Raw genomic sequence first — 8971 nt, 5'->3', positions numbered from 1 at the left:
TGTGCTTAGGAACATGGTTTAGTGGGTGATATTGGTGGTAGGGTGATGGTTGGACCAGATGATCTTGGAGGTCTTGTCCAGCCTTTATGACGCTATGAAATAGCTGCAGACTCTGGCAATCAGTAGAACAAATCTATATTTACAATTATTTAGTAACTAAGATTTAATATGCTCATCTGATACTTGTGGAGAATACGGGGCCAAAACAATGCCTTGCAGAAATTTAACATGTCAGTAGCTACTTTTACCAACCCAGACTTGTAATTTAATTTAAAAATAATGTTTACAGTAAGCTGTCCTATGTGAAACTTTATCAGTTGGTTTTACTTATGATCTCCTTTAATGTCAACTGTTCTGTTGGTTTGCCTCAGAGATTTCAAACTGATAAGCTGTACTTACACCGACCCCTTGGCTTGCTATTTTTTAAATATTGGCATAATACTGGAATTCTGTTTCATTCCTTTTCCAGAAAAGGGAGAGAATATCTTGTCGTGTGTTTTTGTGTTTTTTGTTTATTTGTTTTGTGGGTTTTTTGTGTGTGTGTGTGTGATTTTTTGTTGTTGTTTGATTGGTTTGGTTGTTGTTTTGTTTCATTTGTTTTCCTTAATCCTAAAGTATTTCTTCCCAGGATTATTAACAGCTATTAATAACAAATCAAAGAACTTTTCAGATTTTTTTTATCATTCTCCTTCATCAGTTTTCTAATGCCATATATTTAGACGTTTTTTAAGCTGATTTAATGATGCCAGCATGTCCAAAAAACAAGGATGCACCATTCACAGAGATGACAGGAGCAATTTGTCATTCTTGTCTGCTTGGAACAGCCCAGCTTTGGTGTGTGGCAAATGAGAGTGAAATCACTGTAGCACATATTATACACTCAATTATATGGAAAATCTTTAAGGAATAACTACAACTTGTGTGCTTTATTTTTACTCTCCAGTGGTGAGGACCAGTTGACCAGGTCAGCTCTTCCACTGCTTCACATACCTTGCAGTCGCATTATGTCATAGAATCATAGAATGGCTTGGATTGGAAGGAACCTTAAAGATCATCTAGTTCTAAGCCCCCTACCATGGTCAGGGATGGCACCCACCTGATCAGGTTGCTCAGGGCCTCAACCAATCTGATCTTGAACACCTCCAGGGATGTGGCATCCACAGCTTTCCTGGGCAACCTGTCAGCGCCTCACCATCCTCCAAGTGAAAAATTTCCTCCTAATCTCTAGTCTAAATCTCCCCTCTTGTATTTTACACCATTCCCCCTTGTACCTGTCATCTGATCGAGCAAAAGCTTGCTGTCCATCTTTTTTATAAGCCCCCATTAAGTATTAAAAGTTGCAATGAGGTCTCCCCAGAATCTTCTCCAGACTGAACATCCCCAACTCTCTCAGCCTTTCTTCATAGGACAGGTGCTCCAGCTCTCTGATAACTTCATGGCCCTCCTTCAGACCCACTCTAAAAGATCAACATCCATCTCGTGCTGGGAGCCCCAGACCTGGACGCAGTACTCCAAGTGAGGCCTCACAAGGGCAGACTAGAGGGGGACAATCACTTCCTTTGACCTGCTGGCCATTCCTCTGTTGATGCAGCCCAAGATGCAGTTGGCCTTTTGGGCTGTAAGTGCATGATGCTGGCTCATGTCAAGCTTTTTGTCAACCAGAACCCCCAAGTCCCTCTCAACAGGGCTGCTCTCACTTAGTTCCCCTCAGTCTGTACTCACGTCTGGGATTGACCCAAACCCAGGTGCAGAACCTTCCACTTAGACTTGCTGAAGCTTAAGCTTCAGCCTACTTTTGCATACAGCCACTTAAGCCCACTTTTTTTAGCCTGTCCAGGTCCCTTTGGATGTCTAACTTGGATGTTTAACCATACAGCTGCACTGTTGTTGGGAACAGAATCAGGGCCTGGGATCAGATCCTGAAGCAATTTGGACCGCAGTGATTGCAGTGACCTGCATAGTAATTATTTGTCTCTAAGGCTGATGTCAGCCTAGGACAGTGCTTGGTTGTGATCCTAAGAATGAAACTGGCACTAAGCATGATACTGTCTATTTCTCAAAGTGTTGCTTGATCCTGAAGGCCAGCTTTCTTCAAAATTAAGTAAGTCAATTTCATAATTCAAATACAGCAGGATTAAGAGAGATTCGGGGTGGAGAGTATACTCAGCAGCTCTGCTTAGACATTAATTAGTACAGTGTCTCTTTTTATGCATGTTGTATTAGTTCCAAGAACCCATCTGAATTATGCTCTGAAGTTTCCTTAGTCAGAGGATTTTATTTTTAAAAAGTCATCACACCTCAGAAGTGAGCCCCTTTGCCTTTCTTCAGATGCAGATAAAAACCAGTTAGTTGTTCAGATAAAGGCTTTATTTAACAATGGACTAACCATAAACAGGAAGCCAAGCCTCCTGATTGAGGTGAGACAGGAACAAAAGATTGCAAAAATTATGGGCAATGCTGTCAAGTGTCTTTCCAGCCCCTGCTTGTCATGACCAGGCAGGGCTTTTAGCCTCCTTACGCCCCTTTTGGTTCCCCTAAGTACCAACATGTGATGGATTTTTAAGAGAGAGTAAAATTGTCTTTTTGTGACATTTTTCAGGACTGCGGGGGCTTCTGGCATGAAGTGACTGGGAGGGGGGGGTAGATATGAACAAGCACTTTGCCAACATCGTGCACTGGCACTGTCTGGAGACATACAGCACTGGGAGGTGTCTAAGTGCCTAGGTATGGCCCTGCCTGCAGATCAGAGCAGGAGCAGATGTTGGGCAGCTCAGGGCAGAGACGACAGATGGTGCACCATGTCATGCAGCCAGCCCAATTCCCACAATTCCTGCATGCACTCCTCCAGTTTGTGTTTGGGCAACCTGCAGCACATGTCCAGGAGCTGCCCCAATTCCTGCTGCGGTGCTGCATTCACCCCATGCACAAGGCCAAGATGCTCCTGTGTGTACTGGATAGCTGCCACAGGGGCTTCTTCCATCAGGCATGCCTGATGCTCCCACACCTGCTGCATCAGGTCTGTGGCCTCCTGCCACATGTACCCCAACTGCTGGGCATGCTGTCCCTGGGTGGCCACCAGTGCCTGATGCAGTGTGCCAAAGCAGGCAGCCTATTCCTTCCACAGCACAAGCACCCCCACAGCCTCTATACTGTAGTGGTTGAGCTTGTCTTCCCTGTGTGGGAGCTGTTCCCACAGGGTGGCCTTTCCTGCATAAACCATTCAAGTAGCTCCTGACACTATGCCTGCAGCCATGACAGTACCTCTTAGTTTGGTTACTGAGTCAGCCCAAGGTGGTTTTGGAAACAGCGGGATGAAGTAGCCCATGAAGGTTGGTCTTGAAGGTTGAAGGTAGCCCTTGAAGGTTGACATGGTATCTGGGACCAGAATCTCTTTCTGCCTCTCACTTCAAGGCAATGTCAATATAAAAGCATCTATCCAGACATGGTACTTGGGCAACATCCTCCAGCTGACCCTCCCTAAGCAGGGGATCTGGATTAGATGATCTCAGGAGGTCCCTTCCAACTTCAGTGATTCTGTGATCTTGCACAACCCTCGCTCCAGCATAAGCTTTAGACAGTTCTCACCAAGGGGGAAAAAAAATGACAGGTAGTTGCCATAGGACTTATGTTCCCTTCTGAAGGGAACATAAGGCCCAATATGCAGACTGAACCCACTTCATAGGGAAGTCTGCTGCCTCCCTGGGGCCCAGGTTAGAGGTGTGAAGAGAGCTTCCTTCCCTGGTACAGCCCTCAGATTATCACCCATTATTGATTTTCAGGCAAGCAGCAAAGAAGTTTCAACAGGAAGTCTGAGGGCAATGAAGAGAGTCTTCAGGGTCTTTTGTGATTCCTTGTGTTGCTCTGGGGTACAAGGGATCATTCCTGATGATCATAGAATCATAGAATCATAGAATATCCTGAGTTGGAAGGGACCCTTAAGGATCATCAAGTCCAACTCTTGACACCGCACAGGTCTACCCAAGTTCAGACCATGTGACTAAGTGCACAGTCCAATCTCTTCTTAAATTCAGTCAGGCTCGGTGCAGTGACCACTTCCCTGGGGAGCCTGTTCCAGTGTGCAACCACTCTCTCTGTGAAGAACCCCTTCCTGATGTCCAGCCTAAACTTCCCCTGCCTCAGCTTAACTCCATTCCCGCGGGTCCTGTCGCTGGTGTTAATGGAGAAAAGGTCTCCTGCCTCTCGACACCCCCTTACGAGGAAGTTGTAGACTGCGATGAGGTCTCCCCTTAGCCTCCTCTTCTCCAGGCTGAACAGGCCCAGTGCCCTCAGCCGTTCCTCGTACGTCTTCCCCTCCAGACCTTTCACCATCTTCGTAGCCCTCCTCTGGACACTCTCCAACAGTTTCATGTCCTTTTTATACTGTGGTGCCCAGAACTGCACACAGTACTCGAGGTGAGGCCGCACCAGCGCAGAGTAGAGCGGGACAATCACCTCCCTCGACCTACTAGCGATGCCGTGCTTGATGCACCCCAGGACACGGTTGGCCTTCCTGGCTGCCAGGGCACACTGCCGGCTCATATTCAACTTGCTGTCTACCACGACCCCCAGATCCCTCTCTTCTAGGCTGCTCTCCAGCGTCTCATCACCCAGTCTGTACATGCAGCCAGGGTTTCCCCGTCCCAGGTGCAGGACCCGGCACTTGCTCTTATTGAACTTCATGCGGTTGGCGATCGCCCAGCTCTCCAACCTATCCAGATCCCTCTGCAAGGCCTTTCCACCCTCATTCGAGTCCACAACTCCTCCAAGTTTGGTGTCATCGGCAAACTTGCTCAAAATGCCTTCTATTCCTACATCCAGATCGTTTATAAAAATATTGAAAAGTACCGGCCCTGAAATGGAGCCTTGAGGGACCCCACTGGTGACCGCCCGCCAGCCTGATGCAGCCCCATTCACCATAACCCTTTGCCCGTTAGCCAATTGCTCACCCATCGTATGATGTTTTTATTTAGCTGTATGGTGGACATTTTGTCCAGTAGGATCCTATGGGAAACCGTGTCAAAAGCCTTGCTGAAGTCCAAAAAAATCACATCAGCTGGTTTCCCTTGGTCTACCATACGGGTGATCTTATCATAAAAGGAAATCAGGTTAGTTAGGCAGGACCTACCCTAAAAATAGATTATTATAATTAGCTTCCAGGGTCCAGTCCCTCCTCCTGGAGCATGCGCATCAGTCTCCTCTGGGGGTCTCTAGGGGTCTTTCATGCTGAAGACTCGTAGTCTTCCTCTCACCTTTGTACTCACTTGGCACAATTCCAAGTTTATAGAACACTTTCTGCAGGTCTTGTCTCCCAACTGTCCTTCAGCTTCTTTTTCCTTCCTCTTAATCTCTTGGCCCCCTGGCCAGATACCAAAGATCCACATAGTATCCCATAACAGTCACTAGTTGTTATCAGTTGTTCTGAAACTCCCAGACATCAAACACAAACAGCTTTCTTATTTGACACTTCACGAGTAATTAAAACATTCTTCCCCAGCCATTCACAGACACATCTATAGCAGTGTTAAGTTAATCTCGAAGAAGACAGGAAAAAAGGCTGTAACTGTTAGAAATAGAAGTCCGGAATAACAAAAGCAAACAGGTTCATAAATTTAAGGAGTGTTTTCTGAAGACGTGATAAATTGACTAGAATGAGGGGGAGACTGGGACACACTGCATCTGTGGTTCAAGAATTAAATTGCCGGTGCAGGACCCAGAGGCAGACAGGATTCAAACAGAATTGTTCTTTATGGACACGAATTGTTAAAACATTCCTCACACAAGGATTAAGGGATCTCTGTAGCAGGCATGACCTTGAAATGGAGGGAAAGGGAGATTTTGTCATACAGTCAGAGGAAACTCCAAAGGCTCTTGCCCTGATCTCTATTTATAGAAGATGGACCAATAGAATTTTTATTTATTTATTTATTTATTTATTTATTTATTTATTTATTTATTTATTTGGTGCATGCTCAATTGGCCCTCAGCCACTGAGCAAGACATCTGTCTGTCAGTTTCTCCAGCACCCAATTTGAACCAATATAGTGGTCACTATCTGCATGAGCAAGGCCTTGGGTGTAACCAGCACACTGATCACTACCTGCCCAAGCAGGGCTTCAGGTGTAGCCAATAATGTAGTCACTATGCACCTGAGCAAGTCCTTAGGTGCAACAGCCAGTGTTTGAGCAAGGCAACTGGCCAGACTGAAGATGAGGAGAGGGGCCAGTACCAGGGGTTCCCAGTCTTCAGGCCCAGTCTTCTTGTACATGACACAATTGTTTTTTTTTAGTAAAAACATGTTTGTTTGTTTGTTTTTCCAAGGTTAATTTGAGTTAAAAATCTGACAAGAAGTAACAAGTAACATTCAATGACTTGACAGGAGGGGCTCTGGTACATGTCACCCTCAGGACATAATTCTGCATCCATGCCCAGGAGTAGGCACAAACCACATTCCTTGTGCAGTGCCACAACCCCAGCCTTGCTGCAACATCCATCCACAGTTTGGGGTGGGGACGCAGGTGTGTAGATGGTCTCAGCTGTGGCTTGAATCTGGCAATGTGCATCTCTGAGCACACCATGCCCCATGACGACCCCAGCCAGCACATCTCACACTGCTCTGCATGACTGTGGAGCAATGGGGAGAAGAGATACTAGCATGGCCCTACATTTGGCACTGTTTCCCAGGTCTTACTCTGGCTTGATGCAGGCTGGCTCTGATAGCTGCCCTGCAGTAGAGCAGTGTCTGGCCTTGCAAAGGCATTGCAAAGGGCAGACAGGGACGGTGGCTGAGATTGAAGATCCTTATGGGTCTCTTCCAACTTGGGATATTCTATCATTCTGTGAGTAGGGAAAGGTGTGGCAGCCAGCCATGGTGCTCAATTCGAGCTAGCAAAGTCTGAGATGGGATGGGACACACCAGGAGGAGAAAGAGAATGACCCAGGCATGAAAATAGGTATTTCCTGCCCACCAAAACTGTGCCTGAGCATCACTGCCTCTAACATAGAGACTCACATAGAGACTGGGGGCTGAGAAGTAATGGTTGTCAAAGGCAATCAGGTGATGCATTTTGTGGATGGAAAAGGTGGATGTGCAGGAATCCCCACGCCTTTGTTTCGGCTGACAAGGATGTTCACACCATGTGTCTGGGTCTAGTGCAATGCAACGGCTCTGTGCTGCTCCAAGGCATAGAATCATAGAATCATTAAGTTTGGAAAAGACCTCCAAGATCATCTGGTCCAACCATCACCCTACTACCAGTATTACCCACTAAACTATGTCCCTAAGCACCACATCCAACCTTTCCTTGAACACCTCCAGGGATGGTGATTCCACCACCTCCCTGGGCAACCCGTTCCAATGCCTGACTGCTCTTTCTGAGAAGAAATGTGTCCTCATTTCCAACCTGAACCTCCCCTGGCAGAACTTGAGGCTACTCCCTCTAGTCCTACCACAGTTACCTGTGAGAAGAGGCTGACCCCCAGCTCCCCATGCCTTCTGTTCAGGGAGTTGGAGAGAGCAATAAGGTCTCCCCTGAGCCTCTTCTTCTCCAGACTAAACAACCACAGTTCCCTCAGCTGCTCTTCATAGGACTTGGGTTCCAGGCCCTTCACCAGCTTCGTAGCCCTTCTCTGGACACACTCCAGGGCCTCGATGTCCTTGAAGTGAGGGGCCCAAAACTGAACACAGTATTGGGGTGCAACCTCCCCAGAGCAGCATACAAGGGGATGATCACCTTCCTGGTGCTGCTGGCTACACTACTCCTGATACAAGGCAGGATACTGACCAGGATCCCCAGTCTCTGCTGTCACTGGCCACCCCTGGTCCCAAGCCACTAAAGTGCAAGGGGTCATCCCAGGACAATCCCTGTGCAAGGAAAGGAGGTCCCATGCCACCATGCGACTGCTATTCCTGGTGCATGTAACTGGCCCAGTCACATGAAGCTCTCCTTTGCATGGGCTGTCCACTCAGTACTCAGCCTCTTTGTCCCATGTCCCTTACAGCTGCATGCCCCCATGCTAATGATGTGAAGACTTCGTGCAGGTTTGTCCTCCTTCACATGCCACCCTGCCTCTTCACGTGGCCTTGCAGAGCGCTGCTTATCTAGTGCAGGTTGATATACCACCTCAAAATGGAGGCATGTGGAGAAGCCAGGCTGGCTGGCAAGCACATTGTCTCTTCTTCATCTGTGCAATTTCAGCTTTGCTCCCAAATAATGAGAACAATTGCACAGTCAGCACAAGCAAACACAATGACCAGATGCTAGTCAGTTTTGCAGATGACAAATTACTGTGGCCCTGCCAGAAGCAACATCACAGAGGAGGTACCAGAGGAAAGGCAGCAAGACAGCAGTCTTGTTGGGAGGGCTGGAACCAGATTGGCATCCCTCAGTCTCACGCTGAGAGAAGCAACTGGCACAAGTTCCTGTGCAGGCCAGGCCATCATGGTTGAGTCCTACCTATACGTAACAGGCCATTCCTATCTCTGTAGCAGTCTTGTATATACTTGGAAGCTACCAGGAATATAAAGAGAAGCTGTTAGCACATCCCTCTCATTTTCATACCTTCTAGGCTAAACAACCCAGGCTAACTCAGGCTTTCACCATAAGCTGATTTGCCTAAACCTCTCTCTCAGCACTCTCCTGAAGATCAAATTCCTGACTGGACACCAGACCCCAGAAGAGGAACCAGCACTACCCAGCAGCAGATCAGGCATCTGAACTGGATCAGGCATCTTGAAGACTTTGTGCCCATTTACACATCAGTGCATGACACTTGCTTTTATATGGCAGCTGGTCACCACAGAGCAGTGTTCTGTTTTGGATGCAGCATTTGCCCAGTGCTCCTCATACTGTTCTCACTAGGATTAGCTTTCCTGCCCCAGGTTCCACGCTTTGTACATTTTTCTTAAACAAAGAGGGTCAATAACTTCCAGCATTCATGGGCTTGATGCCCATTGTACTACTGGATTCTTTTG

The sequence above is a fragment of the Anas acuta genome, chromosome 3, assembly GCF_963932015.1.
Source record: "Anas acuta chromosome 3, bAnaAcu1.1, whole genome shotgun sequence".
Lineage (NCBI taxonomy): Eukaryota > Metazoa > Chordata > Aves > Anseriformes > Anatidae > Anas > Anas acuta.
This window is presented reverse-complemented; position numbering follows the sequence as displayed.